The sequence below is a fragment of the Haliaeetus leucocephalus genome, unplaced genomic scaffold, assembly GCF_000737465.1.
Source record: "Haliaeetus leucocephalus isolate CR32 unplaced genomic scaffold, Haliaeetus_leucocephalus-4.0 Scaffold255, whole genome shotgun sequence".
In the NCBI taxonomy this organism is placed as follows: Eukaryota; Metazoa; Chordata; class Aves; order Accipitriformes; family Accipitridae; genus Haliaeetus; species Haliaeetus leucocephalus.
Window position 1 is genome coordinate 285,178 of NW_010972691.1, and position 24,055 is coordinate 309,232.

The 24,055-nt window shown below is 41.8% G+C and overlaps 1 protein-coding gene across 7 annotated transcripts in view; it reads left to right on the forward strand.

Moving 5' to 3' along the window:
- Positions 1-2,245: 2,245 nt before the first annotated feature.
- The window catches only part of CAST (calpastatin), a 59,852-nt gene continuing 38,042 nt past the window's right edge, over positions 2,246-24,055 (forward strand). For 3 of the 7 annotated variants that reach the window (XR_774428.1, XR_774429.1, XM_010568766.1), the window contains exon 1: positions 19,351-19,441. The gene's annotated coding sequence lies outside the window, so the exon portion shown is untranslated. Of the gene's footprint in view, positions 2,307-13,126; positions 13,199-19,350; positions 19,442-22,361; positions 22,471-24,055 lie in introns of those variants that run through there. The other 4 variants (XM_010568770.1, XM_010568771.1, XM_010568767.1 and 1 more) reach the window with 3 other exon arrangements.

Here is a 24,055-nt window from a genome sequence, read left to right on the forward strand (position 1 = left end):
TTGATATTCTACTGGAAGGGTGGTTGAAGGAATCCTGCCAGCCCCCTTGTCCTGCCCTCTGCAGGCAGCACAGGCTGCTGTACCTGACTGCCTGGTCTGGGGATGTGAAAACAGAAGAGTCTGCCAAGGCGGGCAAATGTAGAAGCTTTGACACCCACGAGGAGATGCTCCAAGCTCCATCCACCAGCGGGGACACAGCGTATCCCCTTCCTCATAATCCTGGGACTGGGTGCCCTATTGATGCCGTGTCCTGCCTGGTACGGGTTTCCTTGGTGTGAAGATGATGAGACAGACTTAGGGAGGAAGAGTAACACCAGATTTGGGCCCGGTAAAAGTCTGGCATGCTCAGTAGGAGCTAAGTAAGGCTCCTGTACTCAGTGTCTTGGTTTAATAAAAGAAAAAAAATTAAAATCTGGGCTTTAATTGGCATTGCTGTTTTTAAAGCTATGTCCAAATTGGAAGAAGCAAATGAATAAAAGCAATAAAATACAAGCAATGCACATAAAGTTGTGCTTGCTTTATTAGCTGAATTGCCTGAATTCAGGGCAGCGCTTGGCTTGGTTTTTAGACTGCTGTGATGCCAAGGGTATCCATTTAGGAAGAGAGCCTGGCCTACACAACAGAGTTTTGCTGGGCAGGTGCTGTAGCTCCTGAGCCTGGCTCTGGAGATACAATTTTGTCAGCAAGAGCACGCTCGCTGACGTTGCTTTTACTGGTATGTATGTGGTGTGCTTTTATTGTAGCAGTAAAAACCACAGATAACTGGGTTAATTGTGTCTATACTGAAAGTGCTATTATGGGGCAGTGAATCAATTCATCTCTCACCTGAAAAGACAAACTTGCGGGGCTTGTTATTCCTCTGAAGAGGCACAATTGGAATATGAGAATAGCATTTTCAATTTTAAAACTTGTCAAGTATCTTAGTGATGCCCAAATTAATTTTAAAAACTTGAATTACTAGAGGCTGTCTAACACAATTTTTAAAATTTTTGTCATGTAACACCAAAATGGAAACAGATTAGAGACGTGCTGGTTTTTTTAGTTTTAGTTTTATTTGTTCATTCAGCTATAGTATTTTCCCAGCCTGTCTGCTGATGTGCTTGAACACATTCCTGTTGAAGATAGTGCAGTGATACATGGATCATTACTTTCTCCCTATAGCCATGTAAAGAAAAATCCATAGGAGCTCATTACTGTAATGGCTTAGCAAACTTTACCTCCTGCTGCTCAGCCCTCAAAACAGAAGGGGATAAATGGGTCTCAAATCATCTCCTGTCTTTACTTAAAACAAATCAGACATGAATCCTCGTTCCCAGATGTCTCAGTTGCTGTGGGAAGTTACACTAGCTGAGATATTAGATAATAGATATATTATGTTGACTTTTCTACTCATGGTAAAATTTCTTGCTTTTTTTTTTTTTAATTCTAAAGATTAAACAATATGCTTTTGAAAAAGATTTTTTTGAGGGACCGTGTTCACCACTTTTCAGAGATGCAGAGAGTAAAATATGTGCTGGATGCCAGCATGCATGCTGAACGAACTGCGTCTTTCTGTACATTGCCACGCATGGGGAGCAAATGGGATTGCACATCAGATTAGATGAAAACAAGAGGTTTAAAGTCTTGGAGGGGGAGAAAGATGCAAGGGGTTTGGGGAACCTGGAAGAACTGTATTTCCTGAAGTGCACCTGTGCCTGAACTGTTACAGCATTTATTTTTTATATATCAGCAGCAGAATGCTAGAAATTGTAGTAACAGCTTTCTTCCAGGTAACGAGGGCTGGGCATAATGAGCATTTTAATGTGTCTGAGGAAAGTTCAAATGTCGGAGTGGGTGTTCATGATTGCGCATGTCGTGTTGGTCTCTGAGAGCTGTTGAGTTTCTGCTGAAGCCTGTGGCACTGACAGTGTTTCTGAAGCAAGTATTCGGAAAGTGCTGTGCTGGTGAGGAATGAGTTGATAAGCTTAACATCTTCTAGAACTTTGCACAAGAACAATCATGTTATTAGGTGTAGTGCCCTGGAAGTCATGACTTTACGACTGTGATTTCACTTGAAGGAATCCAGCAGGTCATTTAGAAATCCTGTCCATTAGTGAGAAGGGAAGCTTAAAATGTTCCCTTCTGTCGTATCGTGGTAGGTGAAAGGAATCACATGTGCACTAAGATGTTTGTGAATTTCCCTACATAGAACGTATAATTTAAGATCTTAATAACTACACATCTATTTTCTCTACTTACAGCATGGTGACAAGAAGGCAAGTGGAGCTTCTTCCAAATCGGGAGAGAAAAAAGCAGAAGCGGCAGAGGTAAATTCAAGTGTTTTAACATATTGAGAAGAAAAGTTGGTCATGAATTTCCTCCTATACAGATTTTTGTCTTTTGCTATCAAAAGTGCTAGTTTTCAGGTAATTAACTGGTGACTATATTCACTCATTGTTCATTCCAGGAATGTACAGTTTTTGTCTTGTGCTGCTGTGCAGCCTACTGAAAATATTTCTTTGCTCTGTTCATCCTTTCACAAATAGTTCATGTTAGTATTGGTGGAAGAGATCTCAGTGGATGTGTCTGTTCTGCAGTGCAGGTACGCTGTGGGACACATCTGATGGTCCTTGTTTTTCAACTGTCCAGAAGTATGGATGAAGTGAGTGCGCTGTGATGCTTCCCACCTTGTCTGCATCCTGGCTTTTCTTCCAAAGATACAAATCCAAATTCATACGTAGATGTTGCGTGTCTGGGCCATCTCCTGACACACTTGCAAATATGCGGTCAGTGCTTTATGTTAGAAAAAACACTTATTTTTCAAGATGCTGCCTCCTCAGGAACTGGTATTTACTCCTGGGTTATAACATTGAGCTTACACAAGCAACTTTATAGTCTGAGCATAGCGGCTATTGTTGACAATCAGAAGCCTTGTGGGTTGCAGGCAGTGTTAGGATCAGTACTTGGAAGGGTCACCTCTCTCCCAGCAGCTGCAAGCCCTGTTAGCCACTTGGGGGTAGGTCCTTGTGTGCGACAGTGAGTCAGGCTGGTGTCGCAAAGAGGAGGTGCTGGTACTGGTCATTAATTAGTTCCCCAACAGCCTCTGCTATTGCAAGCAGGAGCAGTGCTCCCCCAAGGAATGCTGACAGCAGATTCAGAATAAGAAGGAACTCCTAGAAGGTTCTGATACTATTTGTCCACTTGTTGGCTTCAAATGTCAATCAGTGGTATGGGGAAGCCAGAAGTAGGTGTGCCTGATACTTTGTTCATAGCAGAAGCTGTTTGGAAAATAAACTTTGTCTAAGCTGTAGTGTGTTTAACTGCACTGCAAATCAAGGCCAGTGAGTGCTTTTATTACTGTCCTCTGAAGTAGATGATTAAAGCAATTACCTTTCTTTCCTGTCCAAATACCAAGGAAGGCTTGTCTAGCCTGGGAACATGTTCCTCCTTTTCTCTGTAGACAGTTTAGTTTTTTCTTAAATAGCATTGTTGTTTTATACATTCTTAGTTCAATGCCAAATTCTTTGCACATTGTTTCTCTTAATATAGAAGTGCTGACTTCTTTGTGGGAAGTGTGGGAGTTGAAGCCTGTGGTACGGGTTGTGGAGTTACTGTTTCTGACCTCTCATTGAGAAGATCTGTTTCTAGCTAGCAAAAGAAGGCTGTTACTAAGTTTATTGTCCTGATGGTTTTGCTTTTTGAGTCCTTAGAGTACTGTGTGTGTGTTTCCTCTTGTGAATTTCTTTGTATATTTGACTTGTTCCATTGACTCTACAATCCTTAAAAGTGAAGGTAGATCATAACACTTCTCCTTAGGGCCATTGAACAGCATTAGCTCCACCGTGGTTCACATCTACCTCCAGAACACTCTGATTTTTTAAGCAGTTGAGGTAGCAACTCAGAATCTTTGTACAGCTTTCCCAAGAGTCTGCAATGTTATATTTTTGTTTAAAAGTCAGGGGTTATTCCTGTAGTCTTCAATTTTTGAACCTGAAAATTATAATCTATCTGTAGATAGCTGTGGACAACCTTGTCTAAAATATTGAGTTTGTTCACCTCCCTACTAGAAAAGGTTTGGTAATGCATTATAAAAATGACAAGGAAATACAAAGGTCTTTGAAGAGTTCATATTCATATTGAAGGGAAAATTGGAAAAGCCCATATGCTCATTTAGCTAAAAATAACAATAAACGACTCTGTCTCTCAGATTCTTTGTGTATACAGTCCTGAAGGAGTGAGAGAAGAAGAGTAAAGCTTTGAAAAGTACAGGTACAAAAGGTGTGACACAGATTTGAGTAGGAGATGCTAATTAGCCATGACATCAAGGAGAGCAATAAGTACTGTTAAGGAGTAGAATAGGCTTCTTAAACCTTTCCTTCTTGGAGACATAAAAGTAGATTGAAAAGAACACAGCAGGTTTACTGTAAACAGGAACCTGCTTGGTAAGACATGCATGTGTACAGAGGTACTGAGAAGATTAAATGGCTCCATAAGATTTTTTCCATTTCTAGCATCATAATACAGTACAATAAAATAATGCTTTAAAAGAGTTAGGAGTTACCAGTGTGAATATGATCTATTTAATAACACTGTAGTTTTGGAATTACATGTAATCATAGCAGGAAGTATGTGCACTTTATCTATCAAGTACCAAGAGACATTACTTCCTAAGATTGTTTCTTCAGGAAGTACTTACTTTTTAAGTTTGCAGTGACTTACGGCTTAACTATCACACAGTACTTTCATCCTTAGATCTTAAAGCATTGTATAAAGGAGACTAGATGCATTACCTGAGTGACATAGATAAAATGTGGGGAAGGGGAGACGCTGAAGCACAGAGATGGACTCGCCTTACTTAGGGTCACCCAGCTGCTCAGTAGGAGAGAAAAGAAACCAGGTCACCAGGTACCAGGCTGGTGCATGCAGCTGCGTGATAAACAGCATCCTCAAAGCTCAGAGGGGAAGCCATGTGCTCACTGAAGGCAGTGAGCCTTTCCCTGTGAATCATGGAGCAGCCTTCCCTTCCTGCGTGGTGTCAGTAGTGTAGCTGGCAGCTGTGGCTTGTATCTACTCCTCACTTAAAAATGAAGCTTCTAAAATCCATTGTGTTGTACTACACTGGAGTGGCTGACAATGAATTCACACAGCTAGAGCTTGCTGACTGGCTGGTAGAGACAGGCAACAGGTGAGTTAAGCAGCTGTTTCCAGCAACCTCCGTTCTGCTTGATGGCTGTCTAGCTTGGAAAGTAAAGGATGCACACAAGTCCTTCCCTGCTGCTCTTCCCAAGGGTCCACATTCACCTCTTCTGCTCAGTGGCCAGAAACATAAAGCTTGCCACAGCACTAAGGTTCCAAGTCTTCCTTCTAGAATGCTAAATTTAGTCTGTTCAGTTTCTGAAAACAAGAACTAAGATGTGGCCTTAAGGCTATATACCCATTTTACTTTAACCCTTCAGAGTAGCCTATGGTAGTTACTTGGAAGCATGTCGGTTATGCTAATATTCAGTGCCATTGCATCTAGCACAGGAGAGAAGTATCATGGAATGGTTTGGTAAGGACAGGACTGTCATATTCTGCTTTTCAGGGCCATGTCCCTCTTGGAAAGATTGATCTCCTCCATTACTTTATATATGTTATCAAAGGAAAGGAAAGAGCAACTGATATCATCTACCTGGACTTGTGCAAAGCATTTTGACACTGTCCTGCATGACATCCTTGTCTCTAAATTGAAGAGGCATGGATTTGATGGATGGACCGCTTGGTGGATAAGGAGTTGGCTGGATGATCGCACTCAAAGAGTTGCGGTCAACCGCTCAATGTCCAAGTGGAGACCAGTGATGAGTGACGTTCCTCAGGGGTCGGTATTGGGACTTGTAATCCAAGTAAGGTTTCACAGTACGTTGCAAAAACCCCTCTACTCTGCTCTTGTGAGACCCCACCTGGAGTACTGTGTTCAGCTCTGGGACCCCCACAAGAAGAAGGACATGGACCTGTTGGAACAAGTCCAGAGGAGGGCCGTGAAGATGATCAGGGGGCTAGAGCACCTCTCTGATGAAGGCAGGCTGAGAGAGTTGGGCTTTTTCATCCTGGAGAAGAGAAGGCTCTGGGGAGACCTTACAGTAGCCTTCCAGTACCTAAAGGGGGCCTACAAGAAAGCTGGAGAGGGACTTTTTACAAGGGCATGTAGCGATAGGACAAGGGGTAATGGCTTTAAACTGAAAGAGGGTAGATTTAGATTAATCTAAGGAAGAAGTTCTTTACTGTGAGGGTGGTGAGGCACTGGAACAGGTTGCCCAGAGAGGTTATGGATGCCCCATCCCTGGCAGTGTTCAAGGCCAGGTTGGATGGGGCTTTAAGCAACCTGGTCTAGTGGAAGGTGTCCCTGCCGATGGCAGGGGGGTTGGAACTAGATGATCTTTTAAGGTCCCTTCCAACCCAAACCCTTCTATGACACTGAAATCCAGTTTACCTCATTTCAGCATTGCCACTCAAGCTTCAAGTCTAGACAGACTGCGGGAGCTACTTGCCACAGGAATGGTCAGCTGTAGGCTGAGATACACATAATCTGTCAGTGTGATGATGAGCAACTGAATGTATCTGTACATGGTGTCTTGTGGAAGTAGGCAGATTTGCTGGAGGGACAGAGTTGGAAGCTGCAGATGTGTTAGAATATGTAACCAAAAGAAGATACAGGCAGTTCTCTATCAGTGTAATGGACAGTGAAAGTGTCCACGTGTTATGGTTGTATTGGGCACTGCTCAAGGACAAAGGTTCAAGTCACAGGGATATACCATAACTCCTTATGTCTTCATTTTCAGAACCTTAGATTTGTTGAATTCACATTCTAAGGAGAATCAGACAGGTTTTGAGAATCTAAATCAGCTTTAATGAAACATTTTCATTCCTTGTGGATGTGCTTATGGTAGATGTTAACAGAAAAGAATTGATCGTTGTTGGAATTGGTGGTTGCTCTTGCCCTTGAAGCTGTTGCATATGTTTGCAGCTGGGATGCACCTGCCATCCAGTAAAAGTGAGTGATGTGCTGCTATTTTCCAGTATCTGTCTCTCTGTTTTCTCACTGTGTTTTGACATCATGGTCCTGAGTCAACATATTTGTACCATGCCACTGCAAAGTGTATGAAATAGCAAATTTCCTTTTTTCTCCTTCCCTCCTGATGTTCCAAGGCTTTTAGCAATTTGTATGTAAAGTGTTAGGATGTGAGAGACAGCTGTGGTGGTTTTCCTTTACCCCTCATCTTGACATCTTCAGCTTACGTGTGCCCCTCCACCAATTTCATATCACTGCAGATTTTGTATACCATCAAGGCATTAGTGCTCTAGAAGCTTTTGGATGCTAAAATATAAATACTTTCACGGGGAGATGGGATGAAATCACTGAAGAGAAACCCAGGACAGTTTATAAAATACACTGAAATTAAGAAGTCCCTGAGCCACAAATTGTTTGAATCCGTGAGAGTATTTAGAAGGAGTATCAACATGTACCTGATGTATTTCTACATCACTGTACTGTTTTGTATCTGCTGTTGGCTACTGCTAGAGACAGGGAAATGGGGTAAGTGAAATTTTGGCCGGACTCAGCAAGGCAGGTCTTGTGTCGTAATGAGTTGCATGGTCCTGCTGTCCTGTTCTTGAACGCCATGTTCAGTATTGCTCCTCAGAGGGCTGCCCTTGGGGGCACAGTATGCTTTAGTATATAACCATGTGTGTAATTTGCAAGATCAATGCAAACCAAACATTGCCACTGTGTGTGATTCTGCTCTGAAAACCCCCTACTCTGTTTTGAATTGATTCATGCTTGTGTTATTAACTGCACGTAATCTGGAAAGACCTATCCTCTTTTTACTGTTATAGAGGGGAATACCCCGGAGAGCTTCTGTATCAGTTTAAAAGTCCGGCCTGTGGATTGCTGGTATGAATGTAAAAATGTGATATTAAAAGGAAGACGGAGCCGTATTGTCTAGGAATTTGAAGCCCCAGCTTAGAGTGGAGCCAAGTTTTACCAGATATGGTATGAAACGACCCTCCCTAACACACCCTGCCATGTCGAGTCATGCTTTACAGCATGTACTATGTGCTGCTTGCCCAGCTCATTATTCATAACAGGAAATACATTCTTTACTTTGAAGGGATGACAGTGATAATTGGTGCTGAAGCATATTGTCCTTATAGAATTGATTCTTTGCCCTGACATCAGGATTTCTGTGATAGTTTTTAATCCTGACGCTTGTTGTGTAGGATTCCTTATCTAGAAAAAGCATTAAGAGTTACTCAGAGTCCAGGGGCATAATGCTGAGTAAAGACATTGTGACTGGTAAAATGCATTGGGGTGCCCACTACTGGTCTGAATTATGAAGGTGCATAAGTAACTTTGATTGGAGTGTTTGTGAGGTTACTTTCTAGTTTGGTACCAAATCATTCATTTTAAACTGCATTGTTTGTTTGTGTTTTTTTCCCCCTGCACCACGGGCTGGGGGGGCTGGTGGGGGTGTCCACCCTCTCGGCCCGGACATGCCAGGGGCACCTGGTGGCCGCAGGGTTTCTTCTGCCATCCTTGGTGGAGGTGTGGAGGGCTTCTGAGGACTACAGCACTGGCCGTACTTGCCTGTTTTCCTTTTCTGTTTTTGTTCTTCTTTGGCTGAGGTGCAAAAAGTAGTTGAAAAATAGCATTATTTCAATTAAGCTTTGGTACTCTTTGGGATCTGTTATGATGTGAGGCTCTTCCCACCATAGGAAGAAATAGAGTGTGATTGCTGCTCAAGCAATTCTTGAATGAATGATTGAAAGGTAGAGGCTGAAGTGCTGCTTATGGTTGTCAAAAGCATTTCCAGAACAGAGATTGCATGTTCTTTCCTCATGTGATTTTTTTTTTTTCCCCCACCTATGTGAATGCATGTACCATATGCATTCTCATTGCAGTATTAAAACAAACACTTGAATATTACAGTCCGAAATGAACATTTAATCTGTATTTCTAGACACCAGTCTTACTGAGTGACTTCCCTTGGAAAATCTACATATCAAAGGGACATGTATTTTATTTGCCCTTTATTAAACATGAGGGAATTAATATTCAACTATGAAACAGTGTTTCGGCTTTTTGTTTTGAAGCACTGCTAATAATGAAAAGTAGATTATAAGTACCTGTATGCCACAGCTTTTACTCCTTCACACACAATTCTATACAGGCTTTTGATTCTTCTAATTCATTTCATAAAGAAGATATGCTTTGGTAATTCATTAGCTCTGTTATTACCAGGTTGGGAAGCGAGGCGTGGGTACAGCTGCAATGTGATTCTTCAGCTGATTGTGTCTGAGACTGTCACAGAGAAAAAATACTCTACCACTTCTTGTAGGGGGAGAAGATGGGAACAGCTCTGATGGATTTGTTGATAAAGGGTGCCAGAGCTAGTTTGCCTGGAGGGAGCATTGTGGAGAGGATGCTGGGAAGCACATAACATCATTATTTTAATAAGCGTAAAAGAAGGATGAACCAAGCAAGATGTGGCCAATTTTTCTGCTTTTACAGATGTATTAGGGGGGTAGATACCAAAGAAGTTAGTGTTGGAAGATGACCCTGGAAACTAAAATGTATTACTCTACTTAGCCTATCATGGTCAGTATTCGGTAAAGAATACTGATCTGATGTGGTGGCTTAACTTTCCACATAGCTTATCTCCAGGTAGTCTCTCTGTACTCCAGAGGAGAATTTATTTGCTTCTTTTTCTTCTCTCTCTCCTACCTTTATTGCTGTACCACTTACCATGAAACAGAGAAACATTTGCATTAACAATTTTTTTCTTTATACTGTTTAATTGATTAACATAAGCTCATGCACAGAACAAGGATTTATTTCACTCTTTTAGGTTTTTTTCTAGTTTAGACTAGGGGGAGAAAAAAAGGCTAGCCTTGTGCCTGAAATTTTTTAATATATTGGCAGGTGTCATAAAAACTCCTTCTGCAAAACAGTACTTTATTTGTGGATTTTCAGAGCATCATAGTTATGTTAGACATAGTCTTAGGTACCAAAGGTAAGTCCTGAACACCATGAACCATGAGGTCCTGAACCAAAGGCTGAGCCTAAGGTGGAAATCGGTTGCTGTGGTACTGAAGGCATACCCAGAATACCGATTGCTCTTCAGAGGTCTGCTCTTTTTCGACAACTTTTTTCTTCTTTTATTCTTGAAAATGGAAGGGTAGCATTTAAAATTTTGCGTTCCTTCAGCAACTTAGTAACTTATTTAAAAGTTGAAGCATTTGTGGATAATGCTTATTACTGAGTCTTAAATGCACTACATCAGAGGTAAAACCCAAGGCGCTCTGCATCTCGGTACTGTTGCTACAATATTGTAATGCTTCACACCTCCATTACCTGCCTTCAGGAGCATTGCCACTTAGGGCTGGAAGACTGCTGCTTTCTTAAGGGAATTTAAAATGTTCATTGTAATGGGGGTTGAAGGGTATGTGGAAGGAGAGTGCTCCTTTAAGGGTATCTGGCCAAAGGAGCCGTTAGAAGAAAATACTGAGACAAACCTGACCGACATATGATAAGGGAGGCTATGATAAGAATAAACCTGGACAGTGGCACTAGTTGGACGTGTGGAGAGTGAGGATGTTTATCTTCTCAGCTGGGAGCATAAGGAAAGGGAGGGAGACAGATGGGCAGAGACATAAAACCTGAGCAATTAGTGTCAACGAAGGCAACAGCCAGAAGCAAACCTGGTCAGTGGCAGTAGTGGATGGGCTCTTGAGTAACTGCAGCAAACCGGGACTTTGCAACTGGTGAGGCTGGGAAATGCGAGGGTCCAGGGTGTTGAAAGGGGTCAGTGGGATGGTGCCAGCTGATGGGGGGGGGTGTGCGTCAGGTGTGCGTGTGTATCCACCAGCAAACATGAAGCTGGGCCAGTGGGTGAGTAGGAGTCCCCAGGTCTGGACAGGGGTGCCAGTGTTGTCCCACAAGTGGGGTCGTCTACCCAGTGTGCGAAATGCCAATATACACACAGAGCAGAGGTATTTTATTCCAATTCATGTTTGTGCAAAGATGGGGGCTAGGTGGTAATCCACAAAACTAGCACACCTCGTGTAAATGGGCAAGCAATTTATACAGTTCAGTTATACATATTCAGTTTCCAAAGTTCTTCCCCAAAACTGTTACTGGTAGTCGCTTATCTAGTACAGTTTCTATTGGGTTAAAGTTTCCCTGCTTCTAATTAAAGATACAGTGTTCTTTTATTCTACAGCGCACGCTCAAGGAGGGGGGGGTAAGTCTTTTGGTCTTGAATTGAGTCAGTGGTCTGATCTCCCCCTGCTGCCTTTACCTTTCCTCCAGTTATCTAAGATTTTTTTTTGCTGACTTCATGCCTATTAGCAATTATTCAACTTTTAGGTGCCTCCTGGGGTGGGATGTTCCCTTCTTATCAGTCTTTTAGTTCTCCTTCAGGGGCACAGTCGTTAGCAAGGCATGCCTTGTGTATGCAAAGGATATCTTATTTTGAAAGACCTTTGTGGTCTTCTCAAGTACATCACTTCTCAAGTACATCACCCGGGGGACAGAGGGGCCATGCCAGTGCACAGGGGAACACACGACTGTGCCTGTGCTTGTGACCCCAGAGGGTGCCGAGTGTGTGCTTGCACTAGTGACCTCCTGCCTCTGCCAGGCCCAGAGGAGGGGACGTGGCTGTGGGTGCTGGTGTGTGATGTGGGTCCTGTGTAGGGGTGCTGCTGACAGCGGCGTAGCTGGCTGTGTCAGTGTCCTGTGTGTGTGTCTGGGATTTGTGCTCAGCTTTGCCAGGCGCTGGGCTGGGCTCCAGCAGCTGGGCAGGTTGGTACTGGGTGGTACTGGTCTGTAGTGGCAAGCACTGGGCTTCAGCAGCGGTGCAGGAGGGTCCTGGGCTGGAGCATCTGGTGGAGGTAGCTGTGCTCCTAACATCCCTTTAACAGGAAAAATCACTATTCCACTTGGGTTTTGCAACATACTGTGAAATCTTACCTGGATGTCTTTGCTTCCGGTGTGGCCAATACTAAGTGTAAAATCCTTGATGTAAATATCCCAGTTCGTGCCAGTCTCCGCTGTTGGGCCATGTTTTTGTTATGTAAATGGCCACGGAAGGTGGCCCACTGCCCCAGGTTCTGACTGGAGGTTGACTGTTGAATCTGCAGCTTTGTTTATTCGAGGTGCTCTCCTGGTTTTGGAGCTAAATCAGAAAGAGAACAGGAGGTGGAATTACCTTAATGACAGAGGTCTCTGAGTCTCCCAGTCTGTAACAGTACCTAGTCTCCCATCAATTGCAAACTGGTGCTTCTGACTTTGCATGCAAGTTTGCTGATTGAATCTCTCATCATTCTGCAGACTTCCCTGCTTGTAGAGAATAATTAAAGTGTGAACGCTTTAGTTGTGTTGTGAATCTTGAGCTTCCACTTAGCAGAGAAAATGAATAGGTCTTACCCATCTGCTGCCTCCAAAAATCTGATGCTATTTGCTGTGTTCATTATTAACAGCTTACTTTCCCAGTCTTCATTAGATGTGATTTCAGCAATTGCTGAGTTTTTGCAGTGGTATTTATTGGTACTTGATAATAATGGCATTGCATTGGTCGAAAACTAGAGGTTCAAAGGGGGCGTAATGGTTTTGTTTCAGTTGCAAGAGTATCTATTAACTAGAAAAGCCATCATTTTGCCCTTAGCTTTGTATCTTTACTTCCCTGCCTGAGGTGTAATGTTAACCTTCTGTGTTGCCATTCAAGTTATATCCCTACAGCAATAGCTTTCCCATCTTACTTTCATTGAAACTTTTCATTGAAGTATATATGGTTACTGTTGCTTTAAATTAAACAGAGTTGCTCTGCCACAGGAAATTGCACAGATTTATATATTGTCCATAAAACAGTACAAGAGGACTCAGCCTATTGTGGGCTGGGCAAAACTGTCGGAAATGAGTCTATGTGAATTAAAGTTACATAGGAGAATTAATTTTTGGATTACTTGCTTTGCATAAAATGTTCTAATGGACTTTTTTTAGTGTACCTTTTTTCTATACTGGGAGTTTTGGGGGGGTTTACAGTTTTACTTGGCTTTTCATTTTCTTCATCAACAATTCTGATGTTTATTATGTCTTTCTTTTATTTTGTAGAAGAAACCAGCAAGTGCTAATGTCAGCCAACCCCCCAAAACACAGACAAGTGGAGCACCTTCTGCTGTTAAGGTAATGCATACTTAAGGAAGTGCTCTCTTTTAAAAGTGAAAGGGGTATGGTATGACTTCATCCCGTGCAATGGGATAGAAAATGGGTTTGCCAGCATTCAGCAACACTATGATGCTCTTCATGTCTTGCTAGAAATTGTAGTGAATTGAAATGAAAGAGGAACGTAGATCAGCAGAATGCCAGCATGGACTTCTTGAGGAAATAGACTTGGTAACACTCCCCCATTTCACATGTTCTTGTTAGTCTCCTAGTTATTTTAAAAAATCCTGGTCCCATTTATATCAGTGGCAAACTTCATTTGACTGATGGGGGTATGGTTCTTTTTTGAACCTTAGGTATTGTTTGTATGTTGGGATTCTGTTTACTCGGCAGGACCTGATGAGATCCAAGCACCAATAAGTGTCTTTGCTTTCATAGCACCTGGAGCAGCTCAGTCCTTCAGGAAGTTAGTGTAAGAGGTGTTATAAAGATCACTTGCATATTGGAGTGCAGTTGATGCTCCATGAAGAGAAGTGGGGATCACATTAAGTGTGCTCAGGTCTTGCAAATTGTTGAAAAAGGGTGTTGAAAATACGCTTTCTGATGGCTGTAGTTGGTAATCCCTGTTAGGTGCATATTTGTTATGGATGAGCGGAATGCATGTCACTCAAAAGAGAGAAGCACTGATATGTTTTATTGAAGTAAAATAATAATTTGACAGAGTTCAGTAAGTTTGATGGAATTTAACAAAGTTTAACAGTGGTTTGACATGCTTCAGTAAGATTGTTGGCAAGGTTCACCTTATTAATTACTTCATGGAAGAAACATACAAAGGAAAATAGAGGTAGAATTGAGTTAGAAGGATTCATAGAGAGACCGGAGATGCAAAGAGTATGGAGGACCCTCCTGTTGAGTCACAGGGTTCAGAGTGGACCCTCTTGCTTTCTAAACTCCTTATGGGGCCTAGCTGTGGCTAGGTCCAATCTTAAATCTCAGACTTGGTCAATGGTTTATGTCTAATGGAATTATCCATACAATATTTGTAATAATACTGAGTAGCTACACAGATAAGGAATGTTTCATAGTATTAATTCAGCATGCTATCAGTCACTTACCAAGGATCTGTGTGGGTAGGGGATCTCTCTGCCTTGGGCAAGGAAGGATTTCTTAGTCTCAGGTAAGGAATTTCAAACCTTGAGAGGCGTCCCTGCTCAAAGGGAGACTTACCTAGCATGCAGTCCAGCTGCAATTCAGGGAGAACTCAAATTGGGCCCATCCTAATGGTGCTATTTATAGAGTGAAGTAGTTGGCTGCTAGTCAGTAGTATAGGCAAGAGAGATGCCTTTGTTTTAGTTCTGGTGTCTTGTTCTGTAGTTTGGTTATCTTGCACTTTTGGGTGTCGAAACCACCTTTCAAAATATTTTTCAAGACACCTTCACTCTCCTGTATGTGAGCCAGGGGCTTTCCAGCTTGCCAGTTCACCCCCAGGATGTGAGGCCGGTTGCTCCTTAGTTGGCTGAACTAGAGTATGGCGAGGAGTCAGTTGAATCTGCAACGGTGTTCCATATCTGGAGATAGCCCATCGTTTGAAAGATCCTACCGGCAGCAAGTGTTCCTGCTTTTGAATGGGATTTTTTATTTTCTTAATCAATGCTTTTGTAAAATAATACTCCTAAAGATATCTCTATGCTACCTAAGTAATTACTTTTCCTTTCTACTCAGTGAAAGAGGACACAAGGATATAAGTCCTGTTGTTCCTTTCTTTCAATGCTTTTGTCACTAAAGACAGCCCAACGTTTTTGTTGCTTTCCTTTCTATTCCTTGCAGTTTGCCAGGGCCTTTCTCCTGCTAGTTAAGCTGGATGTAGTTGTCTGTACGTAGTTCCCCTGACAGCTGTACAGAGTGGGACTGTCTTGCGTATAATCTTTCTGTGTTTCAGTCACCAGCTGCATGGTCGCGTGGGAGCTCACATCTAATTTGCTAACACATCTTTAAGTCTTTTTTTCTGTATGTATTCTTTCTATCATAAGCCTATCTTTTACATTAAGTGTGCAAGGTACAATTTCCAGTGACAGTATTAAGCATAAGAACTGGAAGGTACTGTCATGAAAAAAATGTGACGTAATGCAATTGTCAGGAATTGCTTTATATTAGGTTATGGCAACTTAGGCTATGTGTTTTAATTCAGTACTTGGTGCTTCTCCAGCTTCTGTGACATTCCAAAATATTTATTAGTAAAGATTATGTAGTATGAAAATACTTACCTCATGCTGTCTAATACTGACTCTTAATCAATAGCTATTTTAAGTTTAACCTTTTTAGTTCCCACCTGGCTATGACTACCTTTCTTCAGTTAGGCTAAACCTTCTCTTAATTATATCTTTTAACAATCTCCTGTGATCCTGTGGCCTTATTTAAAGTAGAGCAGAACTCAGAGATTTATTACCCTGTTCTTGCAGTTTGTGCCACCCATATTTTTTTTTAAGCCATTTGGCTAGCTGTATTCTTTTCTGCCCTTCTTTTTGTCTCTAAAAATACCTATTCTGAAGAAAAATTTTGCAGGGATTTTTTTTTTTTTTAACAGGAATTTTACAGGAAAGGAAGTATTTCTTGAAAAGGCAAGGCAGCCTTCTCTCTTTTGCTGAAAAAATAGATCAGATCTTTTAATGCAATCAAAGATATTCCACCAGTTTTTAGACAGCTTTGGGACTGCTGTTTCTTCCTTTTAATTTTTTCCCTGATGTAGCTTTAATCTGTCCTGCATGCAAAATCTCTTTTGATTCCATATTCATTTTGTGAGTCAATAATATTTTTCACTAATGTACCTTATCCCAGACAAATTTCTAACCTCTTTGAAGAGGCAGGTGAGGTGGGGCAGTTAAGTTGCTCCAGATAGAGCTGTTCTTTTTTTAACCTACTCTTACCCTGGGGTGAAATTACTTGATCTAAATTGAATAGCCAAAGGGGTTTTTGATGCCTCTATTATGGCCTAAGTAATTTTTCTTTCAGTTAGTATGTAATAATAACTGGTGGCTTGCATTCTGCTTGGGTCACCTGTATTTCTGAGTTTAAGATACGGGAACTTGCGTGATGAATGTTTGTCATTGCTTAATGCCTGGCTAATATGTGGTTAGCTTAATTTTCCTGTGATGCTGTCCTGTAATGTGGACTACTCCTAAGAGCAAGCACTTACCTGTCTGGCTTTGTTTTCGTTGCACTGTGTACCTGAACTGCCATTCTCTTTATGTCTTAATTTTATGCCTGTGCTCTTTATTATTTCACTCTTAAGTTCCTGGCATTGCAGATAGTATTTACTCACAGCTTCCACTCAGTGTTGACATACAGGGATTTTATTCAGCTGCATATGTGTCCATGTGGTATAAGGAATTTTGTCTCCTCTTTTTTTATACCTGTACGGCTTTTGTGTTCTCTGTGTTAAGGGCACCTAGGAAGTTTAATCGGCAACCTTGATGTGCCCAGTTTCTGTATGATGCAAATGTAAATGAATAATTTAAAGATAGTTAGCCGAAACAGATGTTCTGACTTCTGTCTGTCACAAGTCAGTCTTTTCTTTTTGATGTGAAGTCCTGTTTGACTGTACCAGGGTGTTTTCACTAAACATGTGCCTTGTACTAGTACCCTGTCAGATAAATGGCGTGAAAAGTCAGATTCAAGTAAGGTTATGATCATCAGGAATATTTACTGGTTGCTCATGAGCAGTCTTTTCCATGTATACATGAACTGCCAAGGTGCACAAACCAGGAGGTCATTGCTACCATTATTAGCAGGCAGCAGTGAAGAGGAAAAACTGAAATAACCTTCTTCCTCTGCAGAAGGTACTCTGGAAGCGCTGCTGTGTGTTCTTTTACAGCCTTTTAAATTGTTTTTGCCAGTTCCATAGCCAACAGGAAAGCCATTTTCTAGCTTGATGTTCAATCATAGCTACTAATAGAAGGCACTAATATTTGAACACAGCTGGATCCAGCTATCTTCCTTGTATCTTTGTGTTCTTATGGTAATTTGATTTGATATCAAATGAAGTTTTGCTGCTTTTTATGTAGCAGATTTTTGGAATTGGTCTTAATGAGTTCTTAATGAGTACTTTTCTTTTTGTTGCTGGCTGCTATAGCTTAGTGAAGTGAGAATCTTTGTCCATATTCCTTTAATGGACGATTTATTGAAGCAGTGCTGGAAGAAATCAACAACAGTGGAAATTCAGTAAGAATTGTATTTGTTTCAGACTTGACTGATCTTGAATATTTTCAGAAGCTTCTTGATCTTAATGATTTAAGAAATTTAAGGTTAGTCACTTTCAGCTGGCATCCAAATTGACACAGTTTTAAAGGGGGATTCAATCTGCTTTCTTGTGCAATAAACAGGGAAACAACAAGAAAAAAAAGAGTAATTACTAAATATCTTTGAGTGAAGTCCCTACTATTTCTGCAGCAGACTGGAAATTCTGTCACAAGTTTATCTAGATTATGATCAAAAGTGATTCCTACTGTCAGTATATTTGCAGGGTGGGGCGGGGGGGGTTCTGCTACATACCTTACTTAACTGTCACTAAATTTTTATTTCATGAGTTTTGCACAGGCACCTTATTGTGAAGGAAGATATTTTTGAGTAGAAGGCATCTGAAGTCACAGTACTGGTTGGGAATGTCCATGGAAATGCGTGAATTTATTCGTGTGTTACCACTCATATTGTGAAGGTTGGAAAGGCTGTCTCTAAATTTTGAGGTTATTCAGGAAAATATTTTAAAGGGCTGAGAACTTCCTTTTCATGTTCTCCTTAGAGTAGATGTGTGTCATGGCACACAGATCCCCAATTTATAGGTGTTTTGCAGCAAGACCGTGGCAAATCATGGGGCTGTTCCTACAAGCTGCCCTCAGAGCTGTTGCCAACATGTAGTCCTGCATGTGAAAATCACGAGAACTGTGTCAGTGCAGAGAGCGGTGCTGGTTTTCTTGGTAGCAGAGGCATGCTAAAAATAGACCACAACATTAAAAATTGGAAGCTGTAGGAGTACAGAAGCTGCCTCCTGCTTGGAATAGCTGGCTTTGTGTAGTGTTACGGGATGTGGCGTCCGTCACCCGAGGTCATCTTCATGTTTGAAAAGTAGGGCTGTAAAAGAAGCCTCTGATACAGAGACCACTGCAAAAGTTGCCAGGTGTAAAGCTATGCAATGGTCAAAATAATACAATCATTTCACAAAAAAAAAATAAAAATCTGTACTTCACTCAAAAATTTTATTATTTTTCTCGTCAGTCTGTGTCGCATCTTTGGGTGTTTTCCCCTTTCTACTTCCCTTCTAGGGCAGACTTTTTGTTTCTTGTTCCCTTGAGATAAACGGCAGCATAGAGGCTGTTACGAAAAAATGGTTGAAGGGTTTGTTAGTGGTGGCGGGGCTTTTTCCTTAAAAAAAAACCCTACACCCCCCGTCCTATACTACAGGTTTGAGAATTTGCTTCTATAGAAAAAAAAAAATAAAAATTCAAGAGCAGGTCACTACTGGTATTTCCAGAAGCACGTTTTAACTTGGAAACGCACACAAATTATTTGGGTTTGTTACGCTTAAAAATAGTCCTAATCAGCCAGGTTTCAGTGGCGCTAGCTGGTCCAGCCATCTCAGTTTCTTGTGATTAATAGTATTTGTGTACTCGGGGGAATTTGGACCGTCAGTCCGAATTCAGGGAGGGGGTGCCCCATAAACTTCCACTAAAAATATCAGTCTGCTGAGGGGAGCCGAGCCGGTTCCTTCCCTCAGCCCCCGTGCTACGAACGGAGGAGGCGGAAGGACGAACACCGCTTTCTGGAAACTAACCGTAGCTCCCTCCCCGAACCGCGCCATCCTGGCCGGCATTTCGTCCCTGTTTTGTGCCGTCGGCTCGGCGGCAGCCCCGTCTGGCGGTGCTGGCGGTGCTGGCGGTGGCGGGGGGGATCGCGCCCCAGCCCCCTCCAGCAGCAGCGCCCTCAGAAGCGGGAGGCGGGTTTTTCCTCAGCCTCGCCTCGCACCGGCCTGTGAGGGGATCGGGGCGGGGCGGAGGGCCCGGACCCGGCGGTTCGGTTTCCCGCCCAGGCTGCGGGCAGCGGCGGCGGGCTGGGCCGGAGGCGGGACCCCGGCCGTGCCTGCTTGGGCGGGCGGCAGCCGCTCGGGCACACCGGGTCGCCGAGGGCCGGGCCGGCACCTCCCGCGAACCGAAGCCTCCCGCAGCGAAAAAGCAGCCCTGTCCTGAGGTTCGTGCTGGGAGCGGAACGCAGCAAGTAAGTTGGCTGTGGCTGCTGGCTTTGCTTTCCTGCCGCCTCGGCTGTAGGCCTGTTGCGGGACACGCCTGTTGTCGTCCTCTTTTTCTTTTTTCTTTTTTCTTCCCCCTTTTCTGGGAATTTTGCGGGCTGAAAGAACGCGAGCTGCTGACCTCCAGGGCTTCAGATGCGATCCTGACGTCGGCAGGCTTGAAGCGCTCCAGAGCTAGCTGCGTGCAGTGAATTGGCTTCTAAAATTATTTTAGCGTGTTGGGAGCTGTCTTTTTAGACGCTGTGTAAGACTGCATGTTTTACGTGTTACACAACTAGTAGTTTACGTGACATAAGCAGTCTCGAAGAAGAGAGGGACGAGGAAGAGCGGACTTTAAAAGTGCTGCCTGAGTTACTCTGTATTTATATCATTTATATTTTTGTTCGGGGCTTGGGTGGTTTTCTTCTGGTTTTGGGTTTGGGGGTTTTTTTTTCCTCATAGCCCACACTGTTCTCGCTTCAAAAACCCGTATCATTTTTTTGGCATACAAATGCAGAGCTTGGTATGCTTATGGCACATACAGAATATTGCGTAGTCAGGGTGTGGGGATCTGTAAGAGCAGCTTCTTTGTTGAAGCGTGCTTGGGTATCAATAACATGTTGACAACAGGAGTTATTATATTGATACCCAAAAGATGCTAAAATACCAGGTACAACAAACATGGGAAAAAGAATACTTTTCAATAAATTGTGTATTATTGTTCTTTCTGTAGTAGTAGAAATTAGATAGACAGGTGTTGCTTTGGTTAGGCCACTATTTGATTATTGTTGCCAATATACTTATTTTTTATCTTTCTTTCTTCAGAGAAAGTGAAAATAGTGTGTTAACTAACACAGGGCTCTTAAACGTTGCAGGCACCTCTGCTGAATTCTTTATCTGTTATCTTCTTTTGACAAGTTTTCTCAATGCTGTATTTTTTTAAATTGATATAAAACATTCTGGATAATGATTTCTTCAATGTAAGACATTTTCTTTTCTAGACAAATGTATTTGCTACTGTCAGACTTTTGTGTAAAGTGGTGCTTTTTTGGTTTGGTTTTTTGGTTTTTTTTTTTACAGGAGTGATTAGATATGTCGGGTATGTAGAGCTCGCAGAAAATTCTGCTGTTGATCTTGGAGTTTCAGGGACGAGTTCCTTGGCCAGTGTTTCTTACAGCTCTAGTTCTGGAGCTTTGCACCTTAAGCAGACACTCCCAGTTTGAAATCTAGGCAAAGTTGTGTTGCCCTGAAGGTGGTGGCTGTTGGAGGACTGGGAGTGGGGCTAGATGAGAAACCTCCGTCTTCAGAAAGTAAAGGAACTGCCTTTTCAGTGAGTTGGTCTCCAGTGTGTTCATTCTCATAGTTTCTGCTCTTTGTTTTCCTGAGGGAGGAAAATCTGCACTCACAAAAGCCTGGGACTTTGTCCAGAGTCTCTTCTGCCAAAGGAAGAACCTCATAGGGATGCAGGGAGGTTGGTGGCCTTGTGAGCCCCTCAGGAGCTCTTTAAGGCTCAGAAACCTTCCTCGTTCTGGAAGAAGTCAGCTCTGTGCCTGCCTTTATGCTTTGCTTAGTAGAAGCACTTGAACCAACTAGAAAACCCACATTTTTGATCCCTAGGAATGAAGCCTCTGTGAGGCAGGACAAGGCCTCACGAAGGTGGACATTTTACATTTTTTTAATGGAACAAGGATGTGCTTATTTCTCCAGAGCATGCAGAGAGCCCGTCTGAAGCAATTTTGAGAGATGCTGAGTTAAGAGCCAATGCTGAAGCAAGAAATGCCCAGTCTGGCTCTTTTAAAGTGGAAATAGTAAAACAATGTTGAGTTTTCCTAAAATGATCTAAGAACAAAATCCAACAACACACCCAAAGGTTATGCAATGTTATCTTTAGATTATATTTTAAAAACAAAATTCTATTAAAATTCCTTGACCTGGTGATTTTTGTTTACCCTCCTATCTTATTTTCTGTTCGTTTTCATAGCCAACACCACTGTGACAATGTGTTCATGTGGCTTCATGAATAATATTTTGTTTCTGCATCCTGGGGGTGAAAAATCCAGTTTCTAACTCAGAGTATCGCTCGCTAGCTCTTGTGACTGCCAACTCCCCGTTTTAACTATTGCGTAGTTTGATTATTGTAATACAAATAACCAAGCTTATAACTTCGGAGACCTTCTGTCTTAAGATGAAGTCCTCTTTTATATAACATTTCTATCTTTTTAAACCCCTCTTTAAAGAACACTGGTTTTGTTTGCAATTCCCTATTTCTATTTCAGCTCTGACGAGAAGGGCTTTGCATGCTGTCCCTTGGTGATACTACAGACCAAGTGACACAAATCCTAGCTGAGCTCAGCAGCTGCCTGTGGCATGTAGCTGGCACCTAGTCGCGTGTTTTCCTGGTGTTTTCTTATCAGCTTGCAGTTTGGTGCTGCAGATAGCTTTGGAACGTTCTGGTGTTTAAAACATGCAGAAATGGAAGCAGTTAGCTGTAGTAATTACAGCTAAACACTAACCTTCTGCAGGACGTAGAACTGAAAAGAGTTTTTTTGAACTATCTACAAAAAAGGAGACCTCTGCTGCAGTGACCAGCTCGTACGTTACTGTAATGCTCTGTTGTGCAGAGCGAGAACCTGAGAAGAGTGGTGACAGTGCTGGTGCGCTGCTTCTAATATTTGAATATGACTGAATGAAAATGAAATTTCAGTATGTGCCAACTTGGAGAATGTATTGTGATGGAATCAGGAAGTTTCCAAAAGGAGGTAATCGAAGAGCTCATTTTAAGGAGAAATAAGATGGGGAGTTCAAAACAAATTATTGATGTCAGAACTCTTTTCATGACATCTCTCTCTACATGCCCAGTGAGGAGTTTTACCTGATGCTCAAAACTGTGGCTTTTCTATTTTTCCATGCATAGCCGATGGGAGTTTCAAGTTAGGTAACCCATTCTGTGATCAAGTGGAAATACTGAGATCACTCTTCATCAAAATGACAATAAAGTGAACATCTTTGACAATGAAAAGTAGGTTTGAAAATAAAATGCTTTTATTTGCCTGATAATGTGAGTTGAAAAACTTTTCAAGTGAAACATAGCCTCTGTTTGATTCTGGAGAGGTATAATCTGGATACAAAACCAGAGCTTTCTTGCAGTCTTTGCTTTTAACTCCATTTAAAAAAAACAAGGAGTGTTTACCCAGTGATATTAAAGTGGTGGTCTGTTTGCAGACATGCAGAATCTGAAGGCAGCAGATGAACTCTGTTACCCTGCTTGGCATATACTGGCTTTCTTTCCAGATCACTTGCAATAATCATGAAAGGACATTAAGGAGAAGTTGCCCTTGTATAGTAAAGGTTATAGAGCAGTAGCCATGCTCCATACTTAAGTCTAAATAATTTCTTTGGGCCACAAACTGAACTGTGTGTATGTAAAGGTTCTTTGTGTTTAGGTATTGTACATGCTCTGTGACCAACTAGCAAACTCTGTTCCTCTGCTTCCAAATGAAGTAAACAACCAAATGAAAAAACTGCGAAAGCATTAGACACAGTAGGAGATAGTACGGAATGTGTAGTGCTTCTTACAGTCAGGTGTGGGATGGTTTGAAATTTTTCTCCATATCCCTGACTTCCTGTGTATAAATAAGCATAAACTGAGGTGTTGGAAGTTTAAGAAAAGAGTCAAAGGGTACAAAAATTATTTAAAGTCAGTTGTCATTCACTGCCCTTGGTTGCTTTTTGTTCAAGCATAAAACTGTTTCAGAGTCTTAACAGTGACTTAATAGTGATTAAAATGAAGAAAAGCAAACATGCCAGTATCAAGCTTTGGACTTAGCATAGGTTGCTGAAATCCAGAAATCTTAAAACAGACTTCTAACCTAAAGGTTGTTTAGGAGATCAGTTAGTTTCAAGGTGGTATGAAGCCTTGTTTTACACTGTGGTAAATATAGTACTGATCTTATTCACAGATTGTGCTTGGTAATGCTTGATTTAGTGTGACCAAATTCAGATACAAGTAAGTTATCTCAAAAAACCACTGCTTAAAAACCTAGTACTTTACATTTGAGTAGTATGGTTAATCAGCCTTATCTGATACGTAAAATTCAGTGATTAAATATTGCCAAGTTTATCTTCTCTGCCAAAATGGCAGCAATTTTATTTTAGTAATCAAAATAGAAGAAAACAGTATCAATCTGTGTTACAGAAGTTGTCTGGGTCAATGTGCTGCGATTGTCAATAAATTTAGCAGCACTTGAGGCTGCAAAAATGCTTCATGAGCTAATTGGCTTTTCAATGTCTTAGTTCAAACCAGTCTCTTTAAAAAATTTGTCATGTTTTTATTTCATGAGAATATGGGTTTATTTCCGATGTGCTTTATTATCATCTCTAAATGGTGGTTGATCTTGCTCCTGGGTATAGATTAATATTTCTTGCAAATACTTATTCTGTGTGGTGAAAAAATTGCAAAAGAAGGAAATTTCAGGGTTAATCTTTTCCACCATAGTAACCCTGATCATCTTTTGAATTGAGTTTTGCAGAGAGGCATGGTCCTGTGTTACCAGTGGTCTTTGGGTTTTGTCTCTGAATTATTAACAGTCAACTTTCTGATCTGG